The 23901-nt window shown below is 37.4% G+C and overlaps 1 protein-coding gene across 1 annotated transcript in view; it reads right to left on the bottom strand.

The window, feature by feature from the left end:
* Positions 1–23901, bottom strand: part of LOC137236737 (transketolase-like protein 2) — an 86463-nt gene that overhangs the window by 15025 nt on the left and 47537 nt on the right. The gene's annotated exons all lie outside the window — the stretch shown is intronic.

Here is a 23901-nt window from a genome sequence, read left to right as displayed (position 1 = left end):
AGCCCCTCTGTCCATGCCGTGATGTCATTTGAAAGATCAGTATTATTAGATGAAACGTGTTCCTGGAGCTGTTCACAGTTTAGCCTCTTTGAATTTCCCAAAAGACCTCCTTTGGTCAGTTTGAGTGGTGACTTGAACTCATTGAGTACTCTTACCGGAATACGTCCATCTTGTTTTTCCATAGCCAGTGTTTTTCCTACAATCACTTCAGTGTTGATTTGTTTGCTGCTTCGACAACCCACAATGTTTGTCCCACAATCTCCATCAACCTTTGCCCAGATGACTGCTTCTGATATTGGTGGTATTTGCTGACTCTCTTCCACCAGCACTCGTTTACTGCTGTAGCCTCTCTCGTAGCCGAAATTAAGTGGCACATCCGTGTTCTTATATCTCATCGTCTTGCTTTGCATATCGATCTTGATGCCTTGGTCGATTAAGAAGTCCACTCCAATTATGATTTCATCAACAAACTCTGCCACTATAAAATTGTGTAGTACCGTGACGTTCCCAATTGCTATTTCACATGCTACTTCTCCAATTACCTTGGTGTCCTCTCCCGTGGCTGTACGTAATCTTGCTCCAAGCAATGTTCTTATCTTCTTGTTGACTAAATCTGATCGAATGGTGGAATGGGATGCACCCGTATCTACAGTCAGTAAACGTTCCTTTCCATCCACATGTCCTCCGACAATAAGATTGCCTGACCTTCTTCCAATTTGCGAGATAGAGATTATGGGACATTCAATTGAGGGAGTCGCCCCTTGCGGCTGACTCGCTTTAGTTTAACGGGTTGGTATTGCAATAACGTGTAATGTGCCCTGGCTTACCACACTTAAAGCATTTGACTGCATCATTATTTTTCTGTTGCGTTCCCTTTAAAGCTTCCAAAATTGCGTCTACTCACTCTGGTCTTTCTACCTATACACGATGAGCTTTGTATGCTGGTTTACTCAATAGTGAGGCAGTTTCCTGAGTCAATGCATATGATACCGTTTCTGCAAATGTTGGCTTTGAGTTTGCGTCCGTAGCTCGCTTTTTTTTGACGTCCAGTATGCCATTTATAAAACTCTGGATTTTTACCCTCTCGGTGTATTTCACGGGTGTGTCCGCATTTGCGAGATGAGCCAATCTTTCAATATCCGCGGCAAACTCCTGCAAAGTCCCATTCGCTCTTTGGTGACGGTTTTGCAACTCAATTTGGTATATCTGTTTTCTATGCTCGCTTCCATAACGTTTCTCGACAGCGGCCATCAATGCTTCACAGTTGTTCCGCTCTCCTTCGGGAATCGTCTGTAGGATTTCGACCGCTGGCCCCTTCACTGCTAAGAATAGAGCTGCCACTTTATCATCAGCAATCCAGTTGCTCACTGCTGCGGTCTTCTCAAACTGTAGCTTAAAGACCTGGAAAGGAACAGAGCCGTCAAAAGATGGAGTTTTTACCTTCGTATTACTCGCTGAAGCAGCCGGGCGATTAAGTTGCAATTCCTGTATACGACCTCTCAAAGCATCCACCTCTGCCTCGAATTTTTCTTCAAACTGCATTATATTTTCGTCCATGCGCGCTTCGAGTTTTGATGATATTCGAGCCTCTTGCGCTTCGAGCTGTACTGTTTTGCGTGTCTCCTGCGATTCCAGTTGAGATGCCATATATGTTTTCTGTTCTTCCAGTTGAGTTTCCATCTTGGATGTTATACGTGTCTCCTGTGATTCCAGTTGAGATGCCATTGTCGATGTTTGAGCAGATATTGCAGCCGAAATCGTGTTCAAGTCCGTGCTCTTAACTCTCTGCGATGTTTCATTTTTCTCTTCAATTTTTTCTGTTGTCTCGTCGACATACTCTTCCACGTTAATTCCGTCTGCTTCCATTGCATCTCGTAGTCGTGCCTGTGGTTCGAGTTTAATGCTGCCTGTATTCAATCCACGGCTATCCAACTCCTTCTTCAGTTGCTGGATCTTCAATTCACTTAACTTTGCGATGTCCTTGTTGTACTCGAAATCTTCGGAATTTATTCAACAATTCCTCTTCCGACACCAATTGTAACGAATTTACTGCAATTCCTCTTATTTGCAACCTTCTGCTAACGTTCGTATCGCTAAACTGTTGAATAAATAACTCCAATATTTAATAATGCAAAATGGCCTTTATTAAACTACTTCACAATAACACTGATACTTCACAACCAATAGCTTGCTTAAATGAAATTGATTGTCGCGCCTCCATTGTTGCTGCCTTTTTATACTCTGTGATTTCTCGTTCGCATCTTCTAGGCGCTTCCATTTCCAGAATCTACTAGTTGGCCATCAGCTATAAAATTACTACGTTTTTAGCTTCTCATATGTGCGTGTATGTGAGAACACAATTATAATTGCATACTTTTGGGAGCATCTCAGATAAGATATCTGCATGTGTTAGTATGTGTGAGCGACACTTGCACAACCATTGCATACCTTCTGGAGTATCTCAGATTTATGCATGTGGTTGTGCGTTGCTTCTCCGCTGCGTATATGTACATATGTGTAGACATAATGATTGAATTATTGATGTGCATGCAAGTCACTGCTTAGCATCGGCTTTGAGATGATAGTATCCCTTAGTGCTGCTAATATTCGTTACAATATGTTAGCGAGTGCAAACTGCTTAGCATCGGCTTTGAGATGATAGTATCCCTTAGTGCTGCTAATATTCGTTACAATATGTTAGCGAGTGCAAACTAAGTGCTAAATTTTAACAAGTTACCTACAACGGCTTTTCAATTGCGGCTCGAGAAACTTTAAAAATTTATTTTTCTGTTGGCGGTGCCACGCTCAGGGCCGTAGAGAAAAAATCCGGGCCCGGGACTAAACATTTTACGGGCCCCCTATAAAAAATCCACTAATACATTTGACTAATTTGAATTAATGACGTCTCATTCATGAATCATTATTGATGAATTACATAAAAAAAATTTTGCCACATCAACTAAATGATTTTTGGACTAAGAGCTGAAAATAAAATTAACACAGAATATTTACTATTTATACTATTTTATTGTAACGTAGAAATAAAATTCTCTTTTAACAGCCACATATTGTTTCAAATAATCTTTTCTAGTTATGTATTTGGTAACATTTTAGAACATTTCTGATAAATATAATTATGATTATAAATTTTAATTATTCAATATAAAAGTTTCGAATATCAAAAAGTGGCTTTTCTTGCTTTTTTCGCTGCAGAATTTTTTATAATACATAACATCAAAATTTAACTGTCTTGCCCAAACGGATTTAACACAAAGCGTGGCAAGTCCTGAAACTCGCTCATGAGATCAACACGATCTATGAAAGTTTTTGATTCTTGCAAGGACGCTGAAAGAACGTTCTGCACTAGGTACAGTGACAGGTATAGTGCAAAAGATACGTAAAGCGACACAAATGTTGAGTAAAATTGTATACAGATTTTGAACCTAGATGGCATTTACAATTCCAATGGTGACAGACCTTTATCAAAATTTGCTTCGTAAACGTGTTTCAAAAGAATTATTACGCATTCTAAGCTTTGAGAAAAGTCCGACTTGTATTTTTCGACAAATTTTGCTGCGCTCGCCCGAACCGTAGTTTCATCCATGTTTTCAAATTGCTACAAAAAGGAAAACGTCTCGCTCAAATTTCTCATAGCTGGAAATCGTTCAGTAATGCCAGTGATTACCGAATCGACGATCACCAAGAATGTATTGTTTTTAAAATCAGACTCTGGATCATCCGTAATCATCTCATTTCCATTATCTTCGAAACGTCTTTTTGGCTTTCTCTTTTGAATGTGCGGAAACTTTGGCGAGATGTTCAATTGAATAGCAACGTTTTTGCATTCGTTTAAAATTGCCTCCCATTGGTTCCTGATCAACTTCAAATCAGCTTATAAGGCATCTAGATGTTGCGGTGCCTCCCATAAAATTTCACAAAATTCTGAGGTCAAAACTCAGAAGTCAAATCTCAGAAGTAAAATTTCAGAAGTCAAATTGCAGAAGTCAAATTTCATAAGTGAAAATTCATAAGTCAAATTTCAGAAGGCAAAATTCAGAATTCAAAATTCAGAAAGTAATCAGACAGCAATAAAACATTAAATTTTGCGCAAAATTTGACTTCTTAATTTTGACTTCTGAATACTGATTTCTGAATTTTTGTTTCCGGATTTTTGACTTCTGAATTTTGGCTTTCTGAAAAGGGTTCTGACTAATGTTTTCTGCAAAATGTGTTTCCGAATTTTTGTTTTCTGAATTTATGGGGGGAATCAGATGTCGGACCTCAACATCTATGGTGGCGTCTCTAGCTTGGAGTACGACGTTTCTTTCATTAATGATAATTCATTAATAATCAGTACTAGTATCGCCTGTGGTCGAAATTCGACCGACTTGTATTTTTTTCAACTCAGTCTATGCATCAAGTGTTGGAAATATAACAAACTGGTCTGACTTACTAAAATTTTTCATTAAAATTTTGAATTTGATCTAAGACGTTGTACTTTTTGATTGTATTTTCATAAATTTTCTACAAACTTTTCAAATGTAATTATAGCGTTTTGGTATGGAGCTCCTTAAACAAAAATATAAAAATTATGTAAAATCAAATGAAATTGACATAGGGCCGATTTCACCAACTCGACTTAGACTAAAACTTAGTTGCAACTTAAGTTAGCACATATTTGAGGCTAAGTTTTTTTTCGGTTTCACCAACTTAGCTACTAAACTCATTTAACATACAAAAACGATATCAGCTGTTTTATACATAGTAGTATTTTTGGCTACGGTTTTATTACACGCCACCCACTGAATTTGAAATATTGTCAGTTACGGTTCAGTTGCTTATAATATCGGGGTTGCTGTATTTTCATAATGAAATAAGTATAAATACTGCCATTTAATGCGACTCAAACTGTGTACTACAGCAACACTGTTGAAAGTCGAGAATAAGCCAGCTGACAGGTAGGCTAATTTGTGACTTAGCTAAGCATTGGTGGTGAAACAGAAAATTTTAAAAATATGACTTAACTAAGTCGAGTTGGTGAAACCCGCCCATAGAATTATGGTGAAATTACTTGAAATTGAATTAAAAAATAGGTTTTTCCACACTACCCGGAAGGTCCCCGTTAACGCGCTGCCGAAGTTAGTTTTGGGTGCTCGGTTCCCCAGTATGCCTATATCACCCATATACATATATCGCCCATTTACTTCAATAGTGTCATAATTCAAAAAACACGAACTTTTAGTTAAAAACGAAGAAATGTGCTAAAGGAATTTAGCCTTTTTCACGTCATCCGTTAGGTATGCAATTGGCGCTTTACGGAGTTTAATTTTGTATAAATACATACATATGTAATATGTAAGTGTAACACAAAACGAAAATTTCGAGTAGAATAGAGGATACCTTCATAAAAAATATAAAAAACTTATGTAATGAGAAAGAAGGAAGAGTTTACTAAAAAAATGTTTAATGAAAGAAAAAAAAAAATAAAGTACTGAGTGTGAAAAAATTAAGTGAAGCACTTAGACTTTTTTCCGGGTGTTAATGTTATCATTGCGGAAATATGAAGATTCTAATGTTCGTATATTTAATGTTGGGATTCCCATTGAGATCTTTGTACGTAATTAATTTGTATTAAATTTGTAAACACTCCATTTCATGAATATATATGACCATATCTACCATAAAATATCGTCTGTGAACGATATAATACTAAGATATAACAAAGCAGAATAAATTAGAAAGAAAAGAAAAACAAACAAAGACATTGAAATTATTCACGCAAACATATTTACTAAAATGAAATTAATTTCATAACTTTAAGCGACATAAACAAATTAGGGTTATGGGATCTATGGCCTTATAATAAATATAGTGGGTAATATACTGCCTATGCAATACGGCCGCCATGATGCCGGTTGCCGTTTTCACCTAAAACCAAGGGACGTTTTGTTTTCGTTTAATATACAACGTGAAATTTTCCGATTCAGCCCAGTTGCACTTAGATAATAAAAAACTAAGTTGAAATAAAAGAATATAAAACAAAATAAGAAATAAAATAAATTAGCATAAAAGACAATACAAAAAATTTAATGTTTTATTTTTGTAACTTTTTTTTTGTTCAGTATAAGACGTACTTTATCTAAAATGAGGATTAAATCTGCAAATGTAAAAACATTTTCGAGCAAATTTTCCATTACTTGTTATAAATAAATTTAGTTAGTTTCAACAAAAGTTAACTCATTATTTGTGATTTCATGTTTTTTGAAAACAACTATAATAAAAAACAAAGAATCTGTTAAATAAAGACATATTTTTTTTTATTTTTTTTATGTATTTACGTGTAAGTGAAATTTGCCACAAAAAATGGGCCGGTCAAAAATTAATTCTATTAAAGATTTTTTGGTACGCTACAAATTATTTTGGAACAATTTTTTAGGATTTTGGTAGAGGCTATTATAGGTAAGTGGCAACAATGGGAAGCCATGTTTTAATCTTTCACCGTCTAGCGCGTACGCTTATTTAGGTTTGTGTCTTAGAGCACTTACATAATTGGTCGACAGATGGAGCGATTTTGTGCAAGAAAGTAAATATCGATATTTGGAGAGATTGTTGGATTAAAAAAAAAACTTTTTCTATTAAATATAAACAAATAGAGTAATATTTGTTAACAAAAATAGGCCTATGCACTGCGGCTGATCCATACGAATCGATTCATATAACTTTTATATGATTTTACGTACGCTAACTATGCGAAACAGCCTGTCAATTGATTGTATGGAAATTTTGTTAGCGTATTAATATATAGATAGGGGGTAATATTCTGCCTATGCAATATTTCGACTTAAAATCGAAAACGTTTTGGGGTCGTTTTTTTTCGTTTAATATGCAACGCGAAATTTTCCGATGCAATCAAGTTGCATTTAAATAATAATAAATTAAGTTGAAATATAAGATAATATTGTTACGAATATTAGCAAAACTAAGGGGTGCTGCTATCTCTAAGCCGATGCTAAACAGTGATATCATGCACATCCATAGATCAGTCATTATGTATCTACATAAACCAAACAATAATTGCGTCTACACATATGTACCATGTACGTATACGAGCAGCGGAGAATCAATGCAGAAACACATGCATATATCTGAGATACTCCTGAAAGTATGCAATTAGAGAAGCTATAAAATCGTGCAATTGTAGTTACAGCTGAGAAGTTTGAGAGCTGATGGCAACTAGTAGATTCTGGAAGCGCCTAGAAGATGCGTACGTTGAAATCAGAGAGTATAAAAGGCAGCAAATGTAGAGGCGCTGGAATTCAGTTTGAGTTGAGCTATCAAGCAGTTTCGATTAAGGCGTTATCTAGCGAGCCATAGCAGTATTATGTTGAAAGTAGAGTTTCATTTGAGCTATTAATCAGTTTGGTTGTTAAGCAAGCTAGTTGCAAAGTATAAGTGTTATTGTGAAGTACTTTAATTAAGGCCATTTTTCCATTATTCAATATTGGAGTTATTTATTCAACAGTTTAGTGATTCGAACGTTAGAAGAAGATTGCAAATAAGAGGATTTGCAAGTAAATTCGTTGCAATATAATAAAATAAAATAAGAAATATCAAAATAAATTAGCATAAAAGACAATATACAAATTTTACGTTATATCTTTGCAGCAAATTTATTTATTTTTTGTTCAGTATAAGACGTGCTATATCTAAAATGAGCATAAAATCTGGAAATGTAAAAAACAATTTGGGTCAAATTTGCAATTGTTATAAATAAATAAATTTAGTGAGTTTGAACAAAAGGTGACTCATTATTTGTGATTTCCGGTTTTTTTTTTTAAAGCAACTAAAATAAAAAACAAAGAATCTGTTAAATAAAGACCTATGCATTTACGTGTAAATAAAATTTGTCAAAAAAAAAAATAGGCCGGTTAAGTTATTACTTCTCTTTAAAGTTTTTTTGTGCGCTAACAATTATTTGAGCAGAATTATTTAAAGATTTTGGTACCAACAATGGGAAGTGGCAACAATGGGAAACAATATTTTATTTGAACTGAAAATGAGTTAGGCAGTAGTTCTCTCACCAGTTGGCGCATACGAATATGTACATATGTAGATGAAACATTTGAGCAACGCGACAATGCAGCTTTTGGAATTTCGAATTCTGGGGGTTTGTGAACATAATGGGCCCTACATATTTTCGAATTTACAAAAAACTTTTCTATTAATTATAAACAAATAGAGTAATATTTGTTAACCAAAATAGGCCTATGCACTGCGGCTGATCCATACGAATCGAGTCATATAACTTTTATATGATTTTACGTACGCTAACTATGCGAAACAGCCTGCCAATTGATTGTATGGGAATTTTGTTAGCGTATTAATATATAGGTTTTGAACCAAATTGAGGACAGCAAGACACATTTGAACTTGTTGATGCATTTGAGAATGCCGGTAATATCTCCCTATGCTTGTGCAGTCAAATTTAGCTTAAGTAATGCGTTCAGTGCTTGTGTTAATCCTGGAACATGGTTTGCGAATGGTCAAATTGCCTCAATTCTAGCCGACCACCTAGTATCTGAAAGACTGGGAAGAGAGCTCGGTACATTTTTTTGAGGATGTCCCATCGTTGTGGAGTGCTGCTGAAAATAGTAAAACATTTTTGTACAACTCCGAAGAAAATAATTGCAGCCGTACAACATTCTGCAGCATCACCACCACATAATTTGAGACGGTGGGTTGCACGAGGCGACTGATCAGCATTCGAGTTTTTGTCGAGAATGTGACGTTGTGCTCCGTTGTAAGCTCCTTTCATATTGGCGCCGTTATCGTACCCTTGTGCACGACAATATTTTAATGGGATTTCATGTTTACCTAGAGTATGGCAAATTTGATCACCGATTTTCTGACCAATTTTTTGGTTACAAATCACGAAAGCCAAAAACCGTTCTTGAATTGTAAAATTTGTTGCTTTTGAATTGAAATGGAGGTAGCGCCAAAATGAACGTAGTCTGTTCAACGTGACCAGCATCAGACGTAGCATCAACGATAATAGCAAAATACTTGGCTTTCTTGCCTTGATCTAATATAGTTTCCCTCACGTGCTTTGCACACATTTCTACAAACTCGTTCTGAATGTCTGCTGCTGTTGTGAAATCCTAACTTTCTCCAAATGATCTCTAAATATTGGATCATAATGGCTAATGAGATCTTAGATGCCCAAGAAATGTCCATTGTTTCGTTCATCAAGATATTTACTTTCGCCTTTGAAAGCTAGGCACCTTTCACCCAAAAATAAAATAGTGCCCAAAATTCTATATAAAATATCTTTCCACTTTTGAGTTTCAGTGACTAGCTGTTCATTGATAAGTGTATCAATTGTAGCCTTCTTTTGAATTAGGTTATGTAAAGATCGCCATTGAATATAACATTTAATGTGATCTTGAGTATTTTCGTGTGATGGCAGTTTGTCGTATAGCTTCTTCCATACCTGAAATTTCGAATATCCACCAGGACAACAAATTTTGGGTCGATTTAAAGTATTGGTGCTTAACAGACGACATGGTAGGCAATAAAAAGCATTGCTACTGGCACTCCACACCAACCAGTCACGCTCCAATCGCGTGGAAAAATAACAGGACACTTTTGATGACCTCGACGAATTATTTTGTTGACTTCTTCAGATCGCAAAAACTTATTATTCACGGTACCGATATCGAAGTCGTTTAAATAATCTGGACTTTGATACAGAGTTGGTGGTATTGTTGGAAGACTCTTTGAAGATGAACCTTCATCCGTGACACTACGAAAACTTTACGATTTCGGATTCATGTAAACATACATTTTTGTTTGATGTTTTTATTGTCTCCTCACTGTTCGAAGGCCCAGGCAAAAAATCATTGTCAATATTCGTTGCTTTTGAAATTCGGCTTAAAATTTGCACATGGAACAACTAACGACTCCCCTCCCCTATCGTCGGGCCTGGCCACGCTCACTTTAAAAAATTTTACAAAGTATATATTTTCAGCCCACCTATTACATTTCATTCATCACTTTATCTGTCTTTGGTTTATATATTTTTTTTTAAAAATTTTTAAAATTTTCGATATCAAAAAAGTATGCGTAGTTGTCGTTCGCCTGTTTTCAATAACTATATATTTTTTGGGTCTAGATAAGACAGTATACGAAATTACGTAAAGATATCTCAATTTTTGCTAAAATGACTCAATCGAATATTGTTTGAATGTGATAGTTTTCATATGTATGTATATCTATGTATCTTCGATTCCTTTATGCGATTACTTACTACTGTTATCCAATTAAAATCATAACACCCCTGTGTATAAGTTCACGCTTAATACAAAAAACATTTGGAAACCATATAGAGAAGTCCCAGAAATGTGAAGTCAAATGGAATGAGAATTAACTTGGATTTTGAGATTTCAAATGTCCCCAATGGTGACGCGGTAAACCAGCGTTTTCAGATATATATATAATTTTTATACTTATAATGAAGCTTATCTTGGTTGAATTAGTTTTTAACAGGTGTAGGGTTTGAAATATTAAAATTCATTAAAATCGGAGCCTTTTTTGAGTCGCTGATACTTTAGCGTTTTCTTTTCTGAAACTGTTACACTCTTAATTTCTGACTTTTGAGCAAAATTACTTGAGCTAAATTACTTATAGTTCTGAAAAATGGCTCAGTTGGTAGAACTGATACTCTTTTTCTTATTCAGAGCAAATGATATGGCTTTTTAACAAATGGGCACATGTTTGGTTAGGTACAACCAAAGAGGATAAAAAAACTTTTTTTTTTCAGCTAGCTTATTTTCAAATAGGTAATTCTTCTAAAGGAAAAATAAATTACTGAGTTAGACAGCCTTAAAAAATCAGTTATGTTGAGGCTGTCAAAATAGCAAAACGTATGGTGAATTCCTGCCACAACCGTTATATAAAGTTCCACATCTTATATTTTTTAAAATCTTTGCTATGCACCATCTTATATTACCGAATATTATATACTCGGCGTGAGTTTCAATTGTACACTTCATTTCAGATAAATTACTTTTCTAATCATATTGATGCATATTTTAAGCGCAAACTATTTTTAAGAAAAGTAAGGGAGTTTAAGTTCGGGTGTAACCGAAGTTGGATTTACGCTGCTGTTTATTTTACATATTTATTTGCATACATATCTGCATTTTAAGGAAACATACCTAAAACTTGAAGCTTTCGATATATTTCGATATTATAAACTTTGGTAACATAACGGTTGATCGTAACGGCATAAAGGAATCGAGATAAATATAGACTTCCATATATCAAAATGCTCAGGACAAAAAAAAAAGGAATTGATTTAGCCATGTCCGTCAGTCTGTCTGTGAACACGATAACTTGAGTAAATATTGAGATACCTTATTGAAATTTGGTATATGGGTTCCGTGGCACTAATCTCCCATCGCTATTTAAAATAAGCGAAGTCCACGCACAATTTTAATATGTACTAGCAGACCCGGCAGACGTTGTTTTGTCCTAAATTTGGACTATCTGCATACATTTTAATAAGCTTTTTTCGTCTAGGGGTATCCGGATCCACGTTTTGGCCTATATCTCGAGACCCTAGCCACCCAGCGGCATACAACTTACTCTGTACTAAAGCACACATCAACAGCTTCAATTTGATACCCACAATGTTAAAACATTATGCGTTCACGGACCCACGCTTTGGCCTTTATCTCGAGACCCTAGTCACTAGGAGTATGAAAATTACCCTCTACTAAAGCACTCATTAACAGCTTTCATTTGTTATCCATATTCTATAGACACATTCCACGTGTTGGCCTATAACTCGAGACTCTGTGCGTCGATCGAAACCAAACCTCTGGGCAAACCACCGCGTGAGCTATACGCAACTTATGTGAAAGCTTGAACAAAATCGACCGGCACATCTCTTCAAACACCGGCTACCAACTAACACACATTTTAGCCTTTCTTTTTATACTCAGTTGAGCAGAGCTCACAGAGTATATTAACTTTGATTGGATAACGGTTGGTTGTATAGGTATAAAGGAGTCGAGATAGATATCGACTTCCATATATCAAAATCATCAGTATCGAAAAAAAATTTTATTGAGCCATATCCGACTGCCCGTTAACACGATAACTTGAGTAAATTTGAGTTATCTTGATAAAATTTGGTATGTATGTTCCTGGGCACTCATCTCAGATCGGTTTTTTAAAATGAACGAAATCGGACTATAGCCACGCTCACTTTTTCGATATCGAAAATTTCGAAAAATCGAAAAAGTGTGATAATTCATTACCAAAGACGATGAAACTTGGTAGGTGGGTTCACCTTATGACGCAAAATAGAAAATTAGTAAAATTTAGGACAATGGGCGTGGCACCGCCTACTTTTAAAAGAAGGTAATTTAAAAGTTTTGCAAGCTGTAATTTGGCAGTCGTTGGTGTGATGGTAGCGTGCTACGCCTACCACACCGTATGCTCTGGGTTCACACCCCGTGCAAAGCAACATCAAAATTTTAGAAATAGGGTGTTTCAATTAGAAGAAAATTGTTCTAATCGGGGTCGCCCCTCGGCAGTGTTTGGCAAGCGCTCCGGGTGTATTTCTGCCATGAAAAGTTCTCAGTGAAAACTCATCTGCCTTGGAGATGCCGTTCGGAGTCGGCATAAAACATGTAGGTCCCGTCCGGCCGATTTGTAGGGAAAATCAATAGGAGCAGGACGCAAATTGGAAGAGAAGCTCGGCCTTAGATCTCTTCGGAGGTTATAGCGCCTTACATTTATTTGTTCTTTTTTTGAAGATATCATGATGAAATTTACTAGGAACGTTACTCCTATTACTATATGTTAGCTAAATAAAAATTAGCAAAATCGGATGACGAACACACCCAATTTAAAAAAAAAATTTTTTAAAGTCAAATTTTAACAAACAATTTAATATCTTTACAGTATATAAGTAAATTATGTCAACATTCAACTCCAATAATGATATGGTGCAACAAAATGCAAAAATAAAAGAAAATTTCAAAATGGGCGTGGCTCCGCCCTTTTTTATTTAATTTGTCTAGAATACTTTTAATGCCATAAGTCGAACGAAAATTTACCAATCCTCGTGAAATTTGGTAGGGGCATATATTCTATGAGGATAACTGTTTTCTGTGAAAATGGGCGAAATCGGTTGAAGCCACGCCCAGTTTTTATAGACAGTCGACCGTTTGTTCTTCCGTTCGGCCGTTAACACGATAACCTTAGGAAAAATCGATATATCTTTACTAAACTTAGTTCACATACTTATCTGAACTCACTTTATCTTGGTATAAAAAATGGCCGAAATCCGACTATGACCACGCCCACTTTTTCGATATCGAAAATTACGAAAAATGAAAAAATGCCATAATTCTATACCAAATATGTAAAAAGGGATGAAACATGGTAATTTGTTTGGTTTATTGACGCAAAATTTAACTTTAGAAAAAACTAACTAACAAACACATTCCAGGGTATAGCCCCCATTACTGATACTTAGCATAGACTTGACTTGACTTGGCGTAAACTTGGCAACTTAGCCACGATTATACTCCACTTGGCGCATACAATCTGGCATCATAATCAGCGTTGAAATTCATTTTTAAATAAATGTCAATTTGTATGACAAAATGTCAAAATGAAATGGAAACAAACAAATGGCATCTCAAAATGTAAACGTCACTTAGAAATTACATAGAAAATCAAAATTCAACTGACTTCTAAGTCAAGTTAAATGTTGCCAAGTTTTGAGTAATCAGTAACAGTAACATTTAACAGAACTGTAAGTGACAGTTCTCAAGTAAAGTCAAGTCTATGCTATGTATCAGTAATGGAGCCTTTACCCTAGGTTAATTTTCCTACATGGTGATTTTCCCTTATTTTGTCTCCAAAGGTCTCAGCTGTGTATGTAATGTTCGGTTACACCCGAAATTAGCCTTCCTTGCATGTTATATATAATAGCTGTGTTTTTTATCTCATGTATATACGTTTACGCTTAAACTTAATATGGACTGCTAAGCGACAAACTTTAAATAGACCTCTCAAATTGCTACGCATAAAATTACTTACTTACTTAATTGGCGCTTAACCGTCTAAACGGTTATGGCCGTCCAACAAGGCGCGCCAGTCGCTCCTTCGCTCCGCCAACCGGCGCCAATTGGTCACACCAAGGGAGTTTAAATCGTTTTCCACCTGGTCCTTCCAACGGAGTGGGGCCGCCCTCTACCTCTGCTTCCATAGGCGGGTTCCGATAGAAACACTTTCTTGGCCGGAGCATCATCTTTCATTCGCATAACATGGCCTAGCCAGCGCAGCCGCTGCGTTTTAATTCGCTGGACTATGTTGATGTCTGCGTATAGCTCGTACAGCTCATCATTAAATCTTCTTCGGTACTCGCCATCGCCAACGCGTAGAGGTCCATAAATCTTTCGAAGAACTTTTCTCTCGAACACTCCCAAAGCCGCTTCATCTGCTGTTGTCATGGTCCATGCTTCTGCCCCATATATCAGGACGGGTACGATAAGTGACTTGTAGAGTATGATTTTCGTTCGCAGAGAGAGGACTTTACTTTTCAATTGCCTACCTAGTCCAAAGTAGCATTTATTGGCAAGATTGATTCTTCGCTGGATTTCAGTGCTGGTGTTGTTGCTAGTGTTGATGCTGGTTCCCAAAAAATTAGTACTACTAAATTTCAATACGTATTATACTCAGATGCGACTGAAATATGTGTCTATATTTCACCCTCTGCACTAATTCTTTGTATTCTATGCGCGTCCACTATTTATCACAACTGATTCAGCTATATGTTATACACAGAAATACAACAGAGGGTTGTGTCTCCGCTTTTCGATACACCCTGTTGCTGTAGCTAGTTGTTTAACCACAGCCGCTAGATGGGTCTCCTAAGCATTATCTAAGCGAGGATAGGCGTTTTTTTCACGCGCAAACGAAACGTATACGCGTGTAAAAAAAAACACGGCTAATATTACAATAGTTGTGTTTATTTACATCTATCGACGTTTACTCTTAAGCTGGAGACATTGGTGCTTTATCGGTAACCGTATCGGTAATGTTATAACAGCTGATTCCACCAACCTTATAAGAATCAATGCAATCGATTATTGGTGCCGCTAAAGTCGTAACCGTATCGTAGCCAACCAATTGGGTTTTGGTTTACCGTCGTAACGATAAACAGCTGATTACGTTAGGGATACGGTTACAGCGATACGACATACGGCACCAATGACTCCGGCTTTAAACTTTATAAGGACTCCTAAGCGACAAACTCTAAATACACCTCTGAAATTGCTGAGCATAAAATTAGTACTACTAAATTTCAATACGCATTATACTCAGTTGTAACTGAAATATGAGTCTATGTTCCTCTACACTAATTCTATGTATCACCTCAACAAATGTTATTTGTCCACTATTCATCGCAACCAATTCAGCTATATGTTATACCGCTTTTCGGCACATGTTTTGTATCTAGTTGCCGCTAGATGGGTCTCCTAGCTAGCTATTTGCCGCTAGATGGGTCGCCTAAGCATTAGCGGCGTAAACGTATATCTACGCGTGTAAAAAAAAAAACACGGCTAATATTCTTGGGGGAAAGTTGTATGGTGAAAATATCACAGCGACACCTTGCATAACTTTTCTTTAAATTTATATCGCTACTTAGAAAAATGTTGCAAATACGAGGTGTAAAATGTAAACAGTTAAGACGCACACCGTTATCAAATGTGTGTAGCTTTGCCATAGCTGCCGTTCCTGGCACTTTCGTACTGAAAGAGGTAGTTCAAAAATGATTTGATACGTTGGTACGTTATTTTTGATTTCGGATCCTACATGAAAATGAATGATATATGTACGTAAGAAGATGTTAATGAAAATTTGATGAATTTTCTTCATCTCGAAAAATAAAAAATGGTAAATAACCATTTGTCTTTCATTACTGTGAAACAATTTTTTTGGTACTCCCAAACAAATTTTTGGTACGAAGAAAAATATGTGAGCGGCAGTACTGGTTGCATTGGAAAAATTTACATTTATATCACTTCTTAGAAAAATGTTGCAAATAATAAAGGGGTGTAAAACAAACAAAGCCGCATGAATAATAACAACCAAACTCGTTCTATTAGCTAAAAGATTGATAAATTGAAGATTTTCCAAATTTTTTTTGCTGCAAATGTACAGTCAGTCCGATCGAAATAAAGTAAAGAAAAAATATTTGAAATCGCTCAAACCGTTTGTGAGTAATAGCTAAAATATTGTAACAAATTTACTTGCAAATCCTCTTATTTGCAATCCTCTGCTAAGTTCGAATCACTAAACTGTTGAATAAATAACTCCAATATTGAATAATGGAAAAATGGCCTTTATTAAAGTACTTCACAATAACACTTATACTTTGCTACTCGCTGGCTTAATAACCAAACTGATTGATAACTCAAATTAAACTCTACTATTGGCCACCAGATCGCGTGCTTAATCAATAACTGATGGATAGCTCAACTCAAACTGAACTACTTCTTACTCGCTTGCGCCACTTTTATAGTTTACGCTGCATACATCTAGGCTCTTCTATTTCCAGAAGTTACTAGTTAGTTTCGGCTACAAAATCGCCAGCCACAACTACGTGCACAAATTATTGCCCTCTCTTGTGACTACTCAGATAAGATATATGCATGTGTTTGTGCATTGCCGCTCCGATGCTCGTATACGTACATATGTGTAGACACAATTATTTATTCGTTTATGTAGATACATAATGATTGAATTATTGATGTGAATGTTTGTAGTTTACAGTCTCTCGAGTACACATAGGCGTATAAGTAAATGCATCTGTGTGTGACATCTCTTTCGGCTGCCTTATATATGTGTATACATGATTTGATTATTGACGTAAATACTGCTTGGCATGGCCTTAGCATCGCCTTAGTGATGGGATAACTTAGTGATGCTAATATCCGTGACACTGCCCTCCACCTAAGTCTGATCGTCCCGATCAGACAAATCTCCCGATCTAACTGCCGCTAGCATCTCCAAATGTACCACTCTTCTAATCCGTGGTTTCCCAGTGGTTTGTATGCGGTAGATGGTATCACTGATCTTCTTCACAACTTTGTACGGGCCTTCCCAACTGCACCGAATTTTGGCTGGAACACCTTTCCGCCGGTGAGGGTTGTTTAACAGTACCAAATCTCCCGCCAAGAAACCTTCCGAATTAAAGTTCTTGTCATGCCAGTGTTTCATCTTACTACTCATTACCCTGGGCCGTTCCTTCACACTCTGTTGTTTGGTCAATGAACCACTTCGTAGAGCTTGCGCTGGACGGATTTGCTTTGCATAATCGGTATCGTTCCCACATTTCACAACAGTAGTGCGCTCCTGCTTGAAACTACACTCGCATTCTTTCTCGGAAATTCGTTGCTTCGTTTTCCTGCGTCTTTTAGGTTTTGTCAATGCCAGTGTTTCTCTCGCAGGTACTTTTGGTTTTGATTTATTTGGCCCATTCGCTCTATCAACCTTTGCCTTTGACTTTCGTGGTCTTTGTCGAGTCTTTTCCACCAGTACCCGATTACTGCTGAACCCTCTTTCCAAACTAAAGTTAAGTGGTATGTCCTGGTTCTTATAGCGCATAATTTTTCTCCGCATATCGATCCTGACGTCATGGTCAACCAAGAAGTCCACTCCCAATATGACTTCATCAACGATCTCCGCCACAACGAATTTGTGTAGAACCATGACTTTTCCAATTAATACCTCACATACCACTTCGCCTTGGACTTGATTATATTCGCCTGTGACCGTACGCAACCTTGCTCCAGGTAATGACTTTACTCTCCTGTAGACCAAATCAGATCGAATCAAGGAATGAGATGCCCCTGTATCTACAGTCAGTACACGCTCTTTACCATCCACATTCCCTCTGACGGTGACTGCTTGATTTCCTTCCAATTTGCGACACAGATATCACAAGACATTCAACAGCCGGGGCATTCGACACGCTCTTGCTCATTTCCGCCAGCTTTGCGTTTACGGCCACCCACATTGTTGGAACTATTAGGACCAAGATCGCAATGACGTGCAATGTGACCTGGGTTGCCGCACTTGAAACATTTAATAACTCCGGCATTCTTCTGTTGAGATCCCTTCAGTGCTTCCAAAATTGTGTCTACCCACTCTGGCCTTTCTACTTCCACACGATGAGCTTTGTATGCTGGTTTACTCAATAGTGAGGCCGTTTCCTGAGTCAATGCATGTGATACCGTTTCAGCAAATGTCAGTTTTGGGTTTGCGTATGTAGCTCGCTTCGTTTCCACGTCTCGTATGCCATTTATAAAACTCTGGATTTTTACCCTCTCGGTGTATTCCACGGGTGCGTCCGCATTTGCGAGATGAGCCAACTTTTCAACATCTGAAGCAAACTCCTGCAATGTCTCATTTGCTTTTTGGTAGCGGTTTTGCAACTCAATTTGGAATATCTGTTTTCTATGCTCGCTTCCATAACGTCGTTCTACAGCAGCCATCAATGCTTCATAATTGTTCCGCTCTCCTTCGGGAATCGTCTGTAGGATTTCCGCTGCTGGCCCCTTTAATGCCACGAAGAGTGCGGCAACTTTATCTTCCACATTCCAGTTGTTCACCGCTGCGGTCTTCTCAAACTGTAGGTTAAAGACCTGGAAAGGAACAGAACCGTCAAAGGATGGTGTTTTTACCTTTGGATTACTCGCTGAAACTGCTGGACGATTTAGTTGTAACTGCTCGATACGTCCTCTCAAAGCATCCACCTCGGCCTCGATTTTATCCTGTCGACCACTGAAGCCTTCATGAAACTGGGTTAGTTTTTCTTCCATATGCGCTTCCAGTTTAGATGATATACGGGTTTCCTGCTCTTCTAGTTGTGTGGAGATCTGAGATGATATCTGTGCTGACATTTCCGAAATACGCGTTTCTTGTGCTTCAATCTTGTATGTTATACGTGTTTCTTGGGATTCCATCTGTGATGACATATACGTTTTCTGTTCTTCTAGTTGTGTTTCCATCTTAGATGTTATATCTGTATTTTGCGATTCCAGTTGAGATGACATGTTGGTAGATATTTGTGATGACATTTCGGACATTTGTGCCGATATTGCAGCCAATATCATGTTCAAGACTGTGTTCGCCATTGTCTGCGGTGTTTCATTTTTCTCCTCCAATTTTGTTGTCTCATCGCCATCAAGATGAAAGACATACTCTTCCACGTCAATTCCTTCTAATTCCATTGCCTCTCGTAGTCGTGCCTGAAGTTCGAGTTTAATGCCAGTTGTATTCAATCCACGGTTCTCCAACTCCTTCTTCAGTTGCGGGATCTTCAATTCACTTAACTTTGCCATGTCCTTGTTGTCCTCTAGAATTTATTCAACAATTCCTCTTCTGCCACCAATTGTAACGAATTTACTTGCAAATCCTCTTATTTGCAATCCTCTGCTAAGTTCGAATCACTAAACTGTTGAATAAATAACTCCAATATTGAATAATGGAAAAATGGCCTTTATTAAAGTACTTCACAATAACACTGAATTACTTCTTACTCGCTTGCGCCACTTTTATAGTTTACGCTGTATACATCTAGGCTCTTCTATTTCCAGAAGTTACTAGTTAGTTTCGGCTACAAAATCGCCAGCCACAACTACGTGCACAAATTATTGGCCTCTCTTGTGACTACTCAGATAAGATATATGCATGTGTTTGTGCATTGCCGCTCCGATGCTCGTATACGTACATATGTGTAGACACAATTATTTATTCGTTTATGTAGATACATAATGATCTGGGGTGGGCGTGAGCTTAGCACCTGCTAAGCGACCATATATGTATACGATAAGCGAGAGCACAACGGTCACTTCGTCAAAATCAACGACAGCTCTTTTAGTTTGATTTCGATGGTCCAACAGTAAGGAAGTGTGGCACGCGCTTTTAAAACAGAGTACCAAAGAATGCGTGTGACACGTGCTCACCGTTCAAGCATTGAAATCAAACTAAATAAATAATTGATTTTGCTTTCGTGCTCGCTACGCGTTCGTCTTTACTAACACATTCTCAATTTGGTAACTGTGTAAATGTAGTGGTGCCCACCGCTGATAATGATTGAATTATTGATGTGAATGTTTGTAGTTTACAGTCTCTCGAGTACACATAGGCGTATAAGTAAATGCATCTGTGTGTGGCATCTCTTTCGGCTGCCTTATATATGTGTATACATGATTTGATTATTGACGTAAATACTGCTTGGCATGGCCTTAGCATCGCCTCAGTGATGGGATAACTTAGTGATGCTAATATCCGTGACAATATTTTTTAATTGAAGTTTTTTAAATAAATTTTTTTGTATGATCACTGAATCACATCGAAAATAATAGAAAACAAGTAAGGAAGGCTAAGTTCGGGTGTAACCGAACATTACATACTCAGTTGAGAGCTTTGGAACAAAATAAGGAAAATCACCATGTAGGAAAATGAACCTAGGGTAACCCTGGAATGTGGTTGTATGACATGTATATCAAATGGAAGGTATTAAAGAGTATTTTAAGAGAGAGTAGGCCATAGTTCTATGGATGGACGCCATTTAGGGATATCGTCATAAAGGTGGATCAGGGCTGACTTTAGAATTTGTTTGTACGATATGGGTATCAAATGAAAGGTGTTACTGAGCATTTTAAGAGGGAGTGGGCCTTAGGTCTATAGGTGGACGCCTTTTCGAGATATCGCCATTAGGGTGGGCCAGGGGTGACTCTAGAATGTTAGTACGATATGGGTATCAAACGAAAGGTGTTACTGAGCATTTTATGAGGGAGTGGGCATTAGGTCTATAGGTGGACGCCTTCTCGAAATATCGCCATTAGGGTGGGCCAGGGGTGACTCTAGAATGTGTTTGTACGATATGGGTATCAAATGAAAGGTGGTAATGAGTATTTTAAAAGGGAGTAGTCCTTAGTTCTATAGGTGGACGCCTTTTCGAGATATCGCCATAAAGGTGGACCAAGGGTGACTCTAGAATGTTTGTACGATATGATGGGTATCAAACGAAAGGTGTTACTGAGCATTTTAAGAGGGAGTGAGCATTAGGTCTATAGGTGGACGCCTTTTCGAGATATCGCCATTAGGGTGGGCCAGGGGTGACTCTTGAATGTTTGTACGATATGGGTATCAAACGAAAGGTGTTACTGAGCATTTTAAGAGGGAGTGGGCATTAGGTCTATAGGTGGACGACTTTTCGAGTAATCGCCATTAGGGTGGGCCAGGGGTGACTCTAGAATGTTTGTACGATATGGGTATCAAACGAAAGGTGTTACTGAGCATTTTAAGAGGGAGTGGGCATTAGGTCTATAGGTGGACGCCTTTTCGAGATATCGCCATTAGGGTGGGCCAGGGGTGACTCAAGAATGTGTTTGTACGATATGTGTATCAAATGAAAGGTGGTAATGAGTATTTTAAAAGGGAGTAATCCTTAGTTCTATTGGTGGACGCCTTTTGTAGATATCGCCATAAAGGTGGACCAAGGGTGACTCTAGAATGTTTGTACGATATGATGGGTATCAAACGAAAGGTGTTACTGAGCATTTTAAGAGGGAGTGAGCATTAGGTCTATAGGTGGACGCCTTTTCGAGATATCGCCATTAGGGTGGGCCAGGGGTGACCCTAGAATGTGTTTGTACGATATGGATATCAAATTAAAGGTATTAATGAGGGTTTTAAAAGCGAGTGGCCCTTAGATGTATATGTGAAGGCGTTTTCGCGATATCGACCAAAATGTGGACCAGGGTAATCCAGAAAATCATCTGTCGGGTACTGCTAATTTATTTATATATGCAATACCATGAACAGTATTCCTGCCAAGATTCCAAGGGCTGTTGATTTCGCCTTGTAGAACTTTTTCAAAGTTTTTTCTAAAGTTATATTTTGCGTCAATAAACCAATCCAATTACCATGTTTCATCCCTTTTTTCGTATTTGGTATAGAATTATAGCATTTTTTTTTTTTCATTTTTCGTAATTTTCGATATCGATAAAGTGGGCGTGGTTATAGTCGGATTTCGGCCATTTTTTATACCAAGATAAAGTGAGTTCAGATAAGTGCGTGGACTAAGCTTGGTAAAGATATATCAGTTTTTGCTCAAGTTATCATGTTAACGGCCGAGCGGAAGGACAGACCGTGGACTGTGTATAAAAACTGGGCGTAGCTTCCACCGATTTCGCCCATTTTCACAGAAAACAGTTACCGTCATAGAATCAATGCCCCTGCCAAATTTAAGAAGGATTTGTAAATTTTTGTTCGACTTATGGCATTAAAGGTATTCTAGACAAACTAAATGAAAATGGGCGGAGCCATGCCCATTTTGAACTTTTCTTTTATTTTTGTATTTTGTTGCATCATATCATTACTGGAGTTGAATTTTGACTTAATTTACTTATATACAGTAAAGATATTAAATTTTTTGTTAAAATTTGACTTTTAAAAAATTTTTTTTTAAAAAGTGGGCGTGTTCTTCATCCGATTTTGCTAATTTTTATTTAGCACATATATAGTAATAGTAGTAACGTTCCTGCCAAATTTCATCATGATATCTTCAACGACTGCCAAATTACAGCTTGCAAAACTTTTAAATTACCTTCTTGTAAAAGTGGGCGGTGCCACGCTCATTGTCCAAAATCTTACTAATTTTCTATTCTGCGTCATAACGTCAACCCATCTACCAAGTTTCATCACTTTATCGGCCTTTGGCAATGAATTATCGCATTTTTTCTGTTTTTCGAAATTTTCGATATCGAAAAAGTGGGCGTGGTTATTGTCCGATATCGTTCATTTTAAATAGCGATCTGAGATGAGTGCCCAGGAATCTAAATACCAAATTTGATCAAGATACCTCAAAATTTACTCAAGTTATCGTGTTAACGGACAGACGGACGGACGGACTGGCTCAATCAAATTTTTTTTCGATACTGATGATTTTGATATATGGAAGTATATATCTCTGATGCTCTGGGTTACCCTGGTCCACATTTTGGTCGATATCTCGAAAACGCCTTCACATATATAACTAAGGCCCACTCCCTTTTAAATACTCATTAACACCTTTCATTTGATATCCATATCGTACAAACACATTCTAGAGTCACCCCTGGTACACCTTTATGGCGATATCCCGAAATGGCGTCCACCTATAGAACTATGGCCTGCTCCCCCTTAAAATACTCTTTAATACTTTCCATTATCCCGAAAAGGCGTCCACCTATAGAATCAAGGCCACTCCCTTTTAAAATACTCATTAACACCTTTCATTTGATACCCATATCGTACAAACACATTCTAGATTCACCTCTGGTCCACCTTTATGGCGATATCTCAAAAAGGCGTCCTAATATATAACTAAGGCCCACTCCCTTTTAAATACTCATTAACACCATTCATTTGATATCCATAACGTACAAACACATTCTAGAGTCACCCCTGCTCCACCTTTATGGCGATATCCCGAAATGGCGTCCACCTGTAGAACTATGGCCCGCTCACCTTTAAAATACTCTTTAATACCTTCCATTTGAAACCCATGTCATACAAACACATTCCATGGTTACCCTAGGTTCATTTTGCTAAATGGTGATTTTCCCTTTTGTGTCCAAAGCTCTCAGCTGAGTATGTAATGTTCGGTTACACCCGAACTTAGCCTTCCTTACTTCTTAGGAATTGTAACTTCTTTCACAAAACAGTTAAACTGTATCTGCTTGGACATAATCATTATGAACTGAAATCGCTGCTGAGGGCGATATTATAAAAAATTAAAAATATTATACAAATTATTTTACC

Source organism: Eurosta solidaginis, chromosome 1, assembly GCF_040869045.1.
Source record: "Eurosta solidaginis isolate ZX-2024a chromosome 1, ASM4086904v1, whole genome shotgun sequence".
Lineage (NCBI taxonomy): Eukaryota > Metazoa > Arthropoda > Insecta > Diptera > Tephritidae > Eurosta > Eurosta solidaginis.
This window is presented reverse-complemented; position numbering and strand designations above follow the sequence as displayed.